The 13,084-nt window shown below is 36.0% G+C and overlaps 1 protein-coding gene and 1 pseudogene across 1 annotated transcript in view; both read right to left on the reverse strand.

The window, feature by feature from the left end:
- Spag16 (sperm associated antigen 16) overlaps positions 1-13,084 on the reverse strand; it is a 1,217,230-nt gene that overhangs the window by 224,331 nt on the left and 979,815 nt on the right. The window lies entirely within an intron of this gene.
- On the reverse strand, positions 1,453-3,905 carry LOC101582516 (annotated as a pseudogene).

Below are 13,084 nucleotides of genomic sequence, written 5' to 3' on the forward strand. Positions count from 1 at the left end.
AAAATGACTGCTATACTTTCTATCAGTCATGTAGGCAATTATGTGAACTTGTCACCAACATGGACACCATCCTAGGAAGCAGAATTGTTCAGTTCCGAGGGAATCTCTAATCATCATTCAGATTACTACAAATTCCTAAGTAGAAAACCATCACAAATTTGTACGTGCTCCCAGTATTTCAGTGTCTGGAGTAAACAGTTCACGTTAGTGTCTCTCACAACAGCAGCACCATTTTCTTCCTACTAAGTTCTTTCACCCTAGTTCTGTTTTCTCTAAGTAACTTCCAAGCCATTTTTTTCAAGTTGTCTGACTAAGAAACTATGAGAGTTGAAACCAGGCATTGGTGTATTAAAATATCTTAGACAGTGCCCTTTAAATTGGCACATACTTACCCTTGGAATCACAAAGAATTTGATCTAAGTAGGTGGATGAAAAACATGAGAATCCTTTCCTAGAACCTCAATTTCTACCTGAACACTTTCCCAGAACTGGTTCACAACTTTTCAGTTGCTTCTTTCCAATTTCTCTTCTTTAAAAAGAGATCAATTTTTTTCTTTGCCAAAGAGAATTATATTATTGTCCTGGATGTAATTTTTATATGTGTTGATACTGTATAATCTTTCATATAATACTTTTGTTTTGTTTTAAACAAAGACACAATTTGAAATTGTGTATCTCTCACTAGATGAGTCTAGCAGGGAAAGCAGAGATGCTTGATATAAGATAATGAAGGTGGCTGGTGATTTTTCCCATTCAACCAAAATCTCAGGACAAGTTTCTGCTAGCTTGTCTCTTCCTATCTATCTATCTATCTATCTATCTATCTATCTATCTATCTATCTATCTATCTATCCATCCGTCCATTTATCATTCTATTATTCTATTGTTCTACAGCTTTATCATTCTATATTTTTTTCTGGAATCAGAACAAATGGTATTCTTACTGGCATTTTTCCTTGAGTTGCTAATTAAATTAGACAATTTTGACAGATCATAAACCTGATTTAGTTTATTGTTCTTACAGTGAGGACTAGCCTTTTATCAATTACCATGAATTAAATAATCTAAATCTACACATACCAACTATTGGTCACAAACTAGTTACAGTACATTTCTGTCTTAGCTCAGATAAAATACCATGCTCTTATAAAATACCATAAAACAGGTAGATCTTTTTGGGGGAGAGGTAAGTCAGTGTATTGATATGCCATGACCCATCAACCACATGTTAATTACAGAAGCATTCATTCAAATTTCCAGACACAAAGCAGGAATAAAAAACACTAACACAAACAAAAACAAACTACTGAATTTTCCAGGATTTTTTTCCCCTTCAGTATTTGAATATGATTTCTTTTTTTCATGTGAACATGATTTATAGTCTTAAAATTTTTATTGTTAGTACAGCCATTGTAAAAAGCTATTAAGGCTTCCAGAGGAAACACTCTGTCCTTACAGTATTCTTTCTTAAAAGAGAAGATAAGCTTGTGAGCTCAGGATTTTAGCTGCAAGTACAGCTTGCACATGGGTATCGCTGGTGTGGAACCACTGCCCTTTGATGGATTCCATTTCAAAATCTTGTGGAATATCACCATGAAGAACAAGATTAGAGAGCTGATTATTTGCACTTCTGGCTTTGGCACATGCAGCATAATACCCTGATCTCATTGTACCACTGGGTTCAACAATACCATATAAGGAATATAGTATTCTAGTATTTTCTTCAGCAATGTTCTTGCACTTAAGAGAACAAAAAGGAGCCAAATCGAAGATTTCTGGAAACTTTATGTGTTTATTAAATTTATATAAGCTAAAACCAGCCTGATGAAATCTCTTTGAAGAATGAGAACAGGAAGAGCAAGAGAGGTTAGCATTTGCTTTTTAGCATTAGTGTAAATCTGCTTCCTCTCATTCTTTTATATTTGCCTTTTGTCCATTACATTGTCTTGGTATTCATACTTCACACAACAGTTTATTTGCATCTTGAAGTTTCTCATCACGAGTGAACTGATATAAACAACATTGGATTGAACATTCATCAGTACCGAAAGCTTTCCTGTTTGCAAGAGTATAAAAGGCAGTTTCTGGATCTTCATTAACAACCTCACACAGCTTTGTCACAGGAACGTGACCATCACTCAAAATCTCTATTCTATTTCATCAGGTTCAAGAGCACCACTTAAGTTAAGGTGCTTGAAATCACTGGAAATGTCCACTTCACCACTGCTCTCTTTCGTCAGATAGGCACCATCTGAAGTCCTAGCACCGTCAGTGGAAGATGCAAAAATCCTCTAGATCGTTATCCATGTTGATATTTATTATATCTACTTCTTCTATGGATTTCTGATGATCAGTTATGCTTTCTATTACTTTTTCTTGGCCATTCAAATCTTTCTGATTGACACACAATTCTTCATGAGCAACTTCCTCTTGTGAAACATGGGTGGATTTAATCTCCATTTCTTCCTGAAGTGACCTCACATTCATGATCTTCAGGCTGGTCAACAGTATAGATATTATTTACATGAAGAACTTTTTCTTGAATTTTTTGTTGCCTTCTTTCATTATTGGCTTGCTTCTTGGCTAGCTTCTTTGCTTTTTCTGTAAGTGCTTACTTGTCCCTGAAGGGATATCCTTTATTTCCTTTATATAACTGTCATTATCTTTTTCACTTTCACTCTCCTTACTATCTTCCTCCATTGTCTTTTCCACATTTTGGTCATTTTTACTTTTCTTACCACTCTATTCATCTAAAACTGGAAGTGACAAATCAAGCAAAGATTCATGAACCGAGGAGACAGTCCTGCATTCATCACACATGATTGTACTGGTTAGTTCACCACCAAAGATCAGTCCACAAAACTTGGTGCTGATTTTTTCTTTTCATAATCTTTCACTTTATTTTTTAGCTCTTCATCCAATTTTTTCAGCAGAATTGCCAACTGCTTTAAGCATTCCTTTACTCATTCTTTGGTGCTCTTCTGCTCTCATCCCATCCAATAAATAGCGAAGTAGCTCTGACTGTCTTGCTGCTGGTAGCCTCTAAACCATATTGCCTTTTTACAGACCTGTGCAAAGAGTTCTGTAGGTGTCACAATTTTCTCTGGGTCTCGTGCATCTCACTGAGAAAGTGGCTCAAAGCTAATGTCAGATGGCCAGGAGGTTCAAGGTTTATTTCTATGGGTTCTTTTAGTGTCAAATCAGGTGGTTCAATTTTTGTAACTGCTCAAGACATTTTCACTTCTTTTAGTAGTTCTCTCAGCACTGGTGTTTGTGACAAATTTTGTATAACTGCATTGAAGAAACATATATTTCCCAGATTACTCAGCCATTTCACTGTAGTCCAGGAATTAGAATTTTGGAGAGGATTTTCCTTATCCATGTCTTCCATTTTTTTCTTTCTCTTGTTCATTTTTAATTTGTTTGTCTAATTTTTTATTTTTAAGTGCAATGTTCCCTTTATCTTTCTCTGGTTTTGGAGTTGTAACACTTGCTTGTTTGCCAACATAATCAACCACTTGGCCTAATTGACTTGAACTGCACTACTGGACTTCAGTGACACATGTAACACCAGAAACTCCAGTTGTCCAAGCCAAGGACCAGACATTGAGCCTTGAATCTTGGTATCATGTAGTGCTTCAAGGCGTGCTTCTCCTGAGAACTTCTGCCACACCCCTGATGGCCACATTTAAGATAGCCAAACTGAAGGAGTTTCTTCTTCATATTGATCTTTTATTTTATTGTCCAGTTTACAGTCTTGGCAAATATTCCATTCTACATTCACTAAATCCTTTTTTCAAATTACGTTGTTCTAATCATTTTTTAATGTGTCTGCACATAGATTCTAAAGATTCAGAAGAATCATCAACTGCACCAGTTTTTCCCTTTTTCCATTTCTTTCCCATGCTGGCACTTTATAGATTACTTACTGACACAAAACAAAAATCCGCAGTGATAGCACCCACAACTGCTTCCCCTAAATACACCTTTGGTCTGGGTAGCCAGCTCTGTCTTCCTCCTGGTGTCGAACAGACAGTGACAAAGCTGACTCCACAGTCAAAACAGGTAGATCTTAAGCTTCAGAACTTTTTTTCTTACATTTCTGGAGGTTGGAAGTCTGAGGTCAGTGGGCTTTCACAGAGTTTTACAAATGTCTTCTTGGATTACAAAATGGCTGCATTCCTGGTATGCTTTTTCCTAGTTAGAGAAAGGGGGAGCTCCAGGCTTTTCATTTTATAAGAACAGTAATCCCATCATGGGGATTGAATCCTCATGAGCTGTTCTACTGAATTCCTTCCTAAAGGCCCATCTTCCAAAATTCATAGCTTTTAAAAGTAGGGCTTTGATGTAGATTGGACCTTGAATATCTCCCAAAGATCTTTCAGTTGTTAAGCCAGGTAACCATCTTTAAGGGAAAAATCCCACTGCTACTGGGAGAATGTTAGAAAGACTGTTAATGTACCTTCAAAGTGTCCTTTTGTTTTCCAGAAAGAACTCTGCTGAAACTTATAAGGAACCAGCCAACTTACTGAGTCAACACTGACTCATTTTTTTAGGCCACCTGGAAAAAAACTTGGCTCATTAAGATACTGAAATGCTTGTATGCACACAAGCACTACTGTCTGTCATCTTTTCTCTTTGAACATGTGACCTTTGCCCAGGAAAGTATTCATTATCCTTCTTTTTTGAGTCTATTTTCTATGACCTTGAGCCTAGCATACCCAGACACGTGTCGGCCATTTTTCCTTTTTAAACGTGTACTCTGTAATGTTCAACTGAGCATGCTCAGAAATATGCCTGTCTCTACTTGTGCTTTCCTGTATGAATGTATAGGGTCCCCCCAAAAAATCGCCACAGCTCCTTGATCAGCAATAGTATTGTTTTGTAAATAACCCCAGTGCTCTCTTAACTTGCTGCAAGTAAGGCATCTGTCTAGTTGTATTCACTGGCTTTGCACTTATCCATAGGACAGACTACTATACTTAGTTACACCATCTCTAAAGGACTGGTTGCTACCCTTTGACACTACTGTGAGGCTCTGGAACCATTAGTACATGCGGCTTTATGGGAGGAAAATAGGTCATTAGCAGTATGTAGTTGGGGTGGATACTACAACTTGGCCATTTCCTGTCTACTTCTTTGCTTCCTGGCTACCATGAGGTAAACAGACCTCCTCCACCTCACCTTTGTGCAAAAATATCCTTTGCCCATGCAGGCCCAAAGCAACAGGAGTATGTGACCATGTACTGAAACCTCTGAAATCATGAGCTAAAATAAACTCTTGTTTTCCATTATTTCAGGTATTCTGTTACAGCAGTGGACAGGTGACTGCTATGGGTTTCCCCATTTATTATGGGGTATGAAAGCATTTAGTTTGTTAAAATGTATAATACAAAGCATGATGGAGATAGCATCCTTTATTAACATTGAAACCTATGAAAATAGTTGTAGGTGCCAACTTTGTGTAATGTTGTATATTACTTTTCAAAAATTGTGTGTACTGCTCAAAAGTTTTTCTTAAAAATTTTCAAATTATCTCTCCTAGGAAATTTTTTAAATATGATATCTGTCAAGCAAAAGTTCTTATATGCACTTTCTTTCCATTTTTGTTATCTACTTTTCTGCCCATGAGTGTACCAGAGAGAGAGAGAAAATTTATCTTGATGGAGGAAGACAGAGGAAAGACCTGAAAAACATCCCAGTAACAGTGTAATGTGAATATTAAGGAATGATTGATATCTAGCCACATACACCTCTGGGTATGAATCGAGGCAGAAAAAGAGAAAGGAAAGAGGCCAGATAGAGTTAAATAATGCAATATAAAGAAATGGAAGATAATTTGAGGGGAAAATGGTGATTTGGGAGATTGGTTTAAATTCTTAGTCATTTTAATATTTATAGCCATGATATCCTACTTTGGGAAAATCCTAAGGTATATTTGGCTTTTAAAGTAGTTTTGATAATGCAAAGTAGAATCTATATCATCTCAGTTTTTTCAGACAGAAAAGTATACATATCTACTTTAATTAGTTATATCAATTAATCCATATGTAAGAGAGTTAGCAGCATAATTAAGTTCATCTTTTGAAAGAACCTGTTTAAAAACCACTTTTTTTCTCTGCAATATTTTTCAATCACCTTCACAACAACCATGGAGAAAAAGTAAAACTGTTGTGTATGCATTCCATGCAGAAAATACACGTTTAGCATTCATTACTTTTATGATAGTCTCCTAGGATCTCTTTTCACTGCAGTCTTAAAAAATTCTCCCACTTTGGCCCACATTTTCAAATGTACAAAATGCACAGCTAGTGTACAGGGTTCTATTTGAAGAAAAAAAGAGCACCTCTGTGTATAGACATGACTAATGTTTAAAATGATTATGAAAAAGTTCCCAAGAATGTGATTTATAAAATGAGAATCATGAATGTCCTAGAAGAGACAATGATAATCCTAGGTGACATAAGAAACAAAATGCATTCAGTATTCAATGACTTTGGGGATTTTTTTTCAGTGTGAACTGCATGTTTCATAAAAATCCCTTTCAGTCCTCTGTTCATAAAAGCCAGCTCTACCATTATTATTCCACATTAGTTCCATTTGTTCATTTGATCACTGAAGTCTTGGTGACTGGATGCAAATTCTGCTTTCCGATGTTAATCTGACAAATAGAACTGCGGAGGAGAGTCTGTCACTCCCAGCCAAAATCTTGGAGGAGACCTAGAGAATAATTTTGAAAAGTACTGTGCAAGTCTAAGCAATACAAGGTAATTATATGAATTGATTTGGTAGTTCTGAAAGTGAACATTCACATGGATAAAAGAGAGGAGAGACTATGATTTTTGTGCAAAGATGAGAGTTCTTTCATAGTCAAAAGATGTTTCTAAGTATAAAATGCTACTCGATTTCTTTTAACTCTCACCAACAGCATACTTGGCTGAAAATGAATAACACAGAGACATGAGAGACCTCACAGATAATTAAAATTTAATTCTAATTTGTGACTAGTCTTAGTGAAGGATTAGTTATGAGGTCAATGGTTCAGTTTAGGAAGTTTGGGATTGATTGCATTGACAAAGATTTTTTTTCACATTTGAAAAGTGGAGGTCCAGTATGAAAAGGAATTCCCAAAATTAGTGTTCATGGCTAGAGAAGGTAAATAGAAGGGAGTTAAAATAAAGCTATCCCTTGTAGACTGAGCAATTATATTTGCAAACAGTTGCATTTTCAAGGGTATGAAGTAATACTCTGTATGTATAAGGTATCACACAGACTGTTTAGTTTTGAAATACAAGGGAATAAATAGAGACACATAGTTTAATAAGTCTTTTTATCCTCAAAGGTAGAGTTTCAATTATTTTAGTTCATGGTTTGAAGAATTAGACATAATTAAAATAATTATACCTAGAATTAAATTTCAGATACTGCATTATAATTGTGCTTTAAACTAAATGCAAGAGACATATACTTGATGATATAATGCTTTTGGCAAAAGACACATACTTTATAAACAAGTGTCAACTGATAGAATACACAATTCAGAGAGACCATATGAACAAATATAATCATCCCCACAGATCTCCATTATACCTTTATGTATACTTAATGATGTGTCTAATCAATACTCTTGCCCATGCATCTCAATTTTTCACCCTAATCTTTCATTCCTTAAGGATCAATTTCATAATGTCAGATCAGACATGTAGCTATGGAGACACCAATAATTCAGGAGAAATGGAGATAAACCAAGAGGGTGTTGGCGGCAAAGGGGCAGACTCTCGTATCTACATAATCAATCATAATTTTGGTTTCATAAGGTTCTAAGTGGAAATGTTGAGTAAAGTATCAACTTTCAAGGTCATAAGATTTTGTCCCTCCAGTCTAAAATTTTCTTACATACATGGCAATGTACTTTATTGAGGAGCTCTGGGAGATTAGCTAGAGGGATTAACTCTTGTTCTTTTTATGCAGATTTCATATGCTCTCTCTCTATATATATATCTGTGTCTGTTTTTGTGTCTTATGTCTGTTTCTCTCTCTCTCTCTCTCTCTCTCTCTCTCTCTCTCTCTCTCTCTGCCTCTCTGTTTCTCTTTCTTCTTGTCTTCCTCTCTTCCTTTCTCTCTCTTTCAACCTCTCTTTTTCTCTCTGTCATTAGCTTTTCAGTCAGTCAGCAGAAACCTGGCCAGGCTAAGGGAGATGGAGTCACTAGAGGAATCTAGAACCTATGCAGAACTGTCTTGTCCTAAAGTTCTTTACATTTTCTTTTATCACGGAAGATATTATTTTATATGAAGATATTATTTTATAAGTAGCAGGTTTTTTTCTTTGTTAATGTTTCATGCTATAGAGGATGGAAGACCCTCTTTCCTAGCTTTACTGGGCACGAGGGTGAGCATATTATCCATATCAGTCAAAAATCTGTATCAACTTAAATTGATAATAAATTCTGATAAGGAACTCTTGCTTTCTGATCAAAGGAACACATGTTGTGAATGAGCAAGTAAATGGGTTCATGGATGACTGCTTGGTTTTTATAGTCATCACAAGTTCAAGATTCTGTTTTCCCATTTCTGAATGATTTATAATACCAACCTACTATAAAATACTACTAGATAATACACGATGTAATTGCACTCATATGGCCTGGGCCTCAGTCAACATTAAAGAATGATTGACAAGTATTTAAAACAAAAAGTTCTAATAGATTAGGTAAGAATATACGGGAACTCTGTGTGTGTATGTGTGCGCGCGTGTGTGTGCATGTGTTCTCCATTTCTGTGACATAATGTCTAGTATACACAATTTAAAGGAGAAAATTTTCACTCCATGTTCAGCTGGCCCTAAGTTAGAAATACGATGGCAGAGGGAAACTACTCACTTCACAGGTTCTCCAGGAAGCAGAAGGACTCAGAGCGGGAAAAGCCAGGGACAAAGTCTCACTCCCATGATCCATCGCTTTCCACTAGGTCACATCCCCTAAGTTTCCATTGCCTCCAATCATATGATCAAATTCTGATCTCATCAACAGAGTACTCCATGAAGAAAGTTAGAACCCTTCTCATCTAACCATCTTCCCAAAGTTTTACCTCTGAATACATGCGATTTTGGGGAGATGTCTGAGAACTAAACTGTAATGGTACAAAAATGTGTGGGGACATGTACTGATGAATAAATACATATTTGAGTTATGATTAATTTTACAAGTAAGAGACTATGCCTTTAGAATTTCCTGACACTAGTTTCTGAGGCTGTGAATATCATATTGTTTGTATCTTCCTGCTCTACTGAAACAACTTGTGTATCGAATGCTCCTGTACTGAGCTCTTTCTGATCCTTTAGGATTTCTAACCCTTAATAATTCATAGTACACTGAGCTTGATATTAATGTCCTGCATTCATCCCTTTTCTGCCAGTAACATGCATGTTCTAGAGCATTTGTGGAACATCACTGCAGTGAAAGCAGAGGGAAGCTCTGTGGTTCTTAATCACTGTCATTTCTCTTCTGATATATTTATTGATTCATTTGAAAAATGTCTCAATCTGTGACCATATGATTTTTACTGAGATTTATTAAACATTTCATTATTATTACTCCCTTTTGGTCTCAACTCCAATAATTTCCTTCTTTCCTATGCTCCCCAACTCCTTGTCACTTCATTGATTCTTTAGCTTTGAGGGGAAAGAATATATTACATTTCATAGATCTTTTTCTTACAACTGGACAATAGATTTAAATTTGAAAGATGAGAACGTGATGCTTTAAACCCTAGTGTCCTGCTGAGTTGTGATCACTACTGCACCTTGCAGGAGTAGAGAGCCCCTTGAGAAGCTCTACAGCGCAAGACTAACGGGGGGGGGTAGCATGGGATTCTCTGGTTAATACTTAGGAGCATCTTTCCACAATTTACCCAGCAAACTTCACTCAACTGTATTATTTACCAAATTTTTTTTATTTTTGAACATTATTTCATTTCATATCTTGTACAGTGTGTTCTGAATGAAAACAAAGACTGCCCCAATATAATTTACATTTTAATGGGGGAGACAGATTATGAATATTTGAAGAAATAGAAAATGATTATTATAAAAAATTTATTTTTGTATTTTAGGGAAGGGTCTACAGGGTGTTCAGGGTCTCACTACTAGATCGGACTCATAGTGATCCGCCTGTTTACAGCCTAGCAAGTGCTGGGATTACAAGTGCATGCCACCACGCCTAGTCTCAATTGCCATTTCAGGGCACCCTGGAGGACAGGGCCAGAACAGCAGGCTCAGGGATTGAACTCCTGACCCCTGAGCTTGCATGCAGGCGCTTTAATCCACTGAGCTATTTGGCCAACCTGATTATTATAAATTGTAAAAATTGAAATGAAGGAAACAGAGTAAGAGGATTTGGATTTGTGTTATGAAACTGCTCAAACATGGTCAATAGCTCCTTTGCCCTCTGCTTCCCACACAAATATATAACTGGCCCAGCAGCTCCTTCATAATGGACTACACAAATGGACTGGACAGATCTCCGCTAATTCAATTTCCTTCTGTAGTCTTGTCTGCTCTGTGAAAACTCCTCCAACTATGCCAATTTATACTTTTCTCCTCTCTTTGAAATAAAATAATATATATGCTTCTCCTGTGTATTGTTTTAATATGATATTTAAAGAAATATCTCTTCATAACTTCCTAGTTCTCTTGATGTACAATGCATATGATCATTCTGTAAAGTCATTTTATCAGATGGGAGTTCATTCATGGATATTTATAAAAGAAATATCTATTTGTGCTAATATGAACTTTTTAAAATTTTCCTTCAGATTATGACTCGCATTTCCAAAAACAGTATTTTGCCTCAGTGAGTCCAATAAAAAATACACAATCACCCTAAGATATCAAGTACATATCATGTGGCAAAAATTTTAATTACTAATTTACATAACACATCTAATTTTATATATATAACAACCCACGATAGGTAGATCTAAGCTTGGGGAGGTTATTTTCTTGACACATTAAGATATTCTAGGATAGGGGCTGGGGAGATAGCTCAGTAGAATAAGTGCTTGCCTGGCAAGTGCAAGGGCCTGAGTTCAATTCCCAGTTTTAAAAAAAAAAAAAAGATGTGCTAAGTTTCAATGGAATGGTTGTACAGAGCAGTATGAACTCATTCTGAGGCATTTTTTAGCTCTTCCAAAAAAGTCCGTTTTGATTTGGTGAAAATTTATTTTGCCAATTAGCTAATATGTTAACTATTGATGTTTCAAAGAAATATGATCCTAAAATCTCTAATTACAGTATTTTAATATCCATAGTATATTCTAAACTAAAAGAAAATATTAATGGGCCAGTCAAATATCTCAGTAGACTAAAGTTCCTTCAAGCATGTGCAGGGGCCCGGGGTTTGATCCCTGGGCCCCTGCACAAGCCAGCCCCACCCCAGGGGCACAATGAGACAGCAGAGACTGGGAGTGGTGGTGGGCGCCTGTAATCCCAGCTTTTGGGAGGCTGTAAGCAGGTGGATCACTATGAGTCTGAGCTAGTACTGAGGCTGTGAATACCCTATAGACCCTTCCCCAAATACAAAAAAAAAAATAAAGAAAGAAAGAAAAAGAAAAAGAAGAAATAACAGTTTTAAAGACTTGAAACCATTTTTATTTTGCCATTAAATTACTTAAATTTAAATGAAGGCTTTCTAGTAGAATTAAAATTCATTTTATAGAAGTCTACCTCTAAAACCTAAAAAGCAAAAATTTGAAAGCTTCAGATTTTCAGTCATAAAAATGATTTGTTAAATTATATGGCAATTATTACACTTATAAATCCTACTTTGTGACCAGTCAGCCATGTGCTGCCCTTTTAAAGAAACCCAGACTGCTGACAGATGTCTGTGAGCTATCAGGCAATAAGATTTTTTTTTATCAAATTATGCCCTTTTGTTTTTGGCTCTGAAACTAGTTACAGATTCACCCTAAGTAATATATGGTGATAATCAGCCAATAACTGGCCTTCTAATGGACCACAACTGTCCATGAGAAGATTGTCGGGTGAAAATGAAGTGTTTATCTTTTTGCTCTACCCCAAGGAGATTTAAATGACTTTAAGCAGTAATCTCAAGGGCTTAGCCCATCTAAACCAATGACTTTAACAATAAACAAGTGAAAATTAGCAATTCAAGACAGACTTTGGCTGGAGTGAGTGGCTGACAAATTATCAATACAACCTTAAAATGTTTCAACTAACTTTACATTTATTTGACATAATAACCCTTGTTGTATTACAACATCATAATTATGCCAAAATTTATCTTACTAATATATTAATAATGAAATGCACTTTATCTCACAAATATAAGGAAGAGGGAGATGTCAGTGAAGAGCAAGATTAAAGAAGACTAGCAAATTTTTCTCGTGTGTCATGTGTTTGGCAAGCTAACTAATACATCATTTCTTTCTTACAGGCCCTTGAGGAGAGAAAGAAATGGAAAGAAAGCATTTAAAATTTGTACTGGAAATAGATGCATAATGAATACCACACTTAGAATAGCATGACCCTAAGTTACTTTGGATAAATACATGTGGCAGCTTTTTATGAAAATTTCCAAATGTTTTAAGAGATGAACTTGGCATCTTTATAATCAGTCTCCAATGAGATACTCTATTTTTTGCGGCTTCAGTGAAGACTCGGGGCTTCAAAGCATTCTATTTGGAAATGCAAAGGCAAAACATTGAGCAGAATATAAACATTAAGCCCTGGAAACCACCAGTATGACCTTGAATTACCTGATGAGAACACAAAGATTTAAGACAGGTTTTTGAGCTAAAATCAGAGAAGAGTGATGGAGATGACCTACAGTTTACAACCCTTTTCTGCATCCTTTTTAGCAAAAGTTGCCATGTACCATGTGCCAGCCCAAGAGTCAGGGCAGTTCCCTTCTCTGTGGAATGTTTTCCAAGACCCCAGTGGATCCAAAAACTCGTGGATGATACCAATATCTACACTATAATTTTCTATGCATACATCTTTTTCATAAAGATGATGAAGTAGGCACAGTAATGGACTAGCAACAATTACTACTAATAATATAGGATG

The sequence above is a fragment of the Octodon degus genome, unplaced genomic scaffold, assembly GCF_000260255.1.
Source record: "Octodon degus isolate 3935 unplaced genomic scaffold, OctDeg1.0 scaffold00016, whole genome shotgun sequence".
Taxonomy (NCBI): Eukaryota; Metazoa; Chordata; class Mammalia; order Rodentia; family Octodontidae; genus Octodon; species Octodon degus.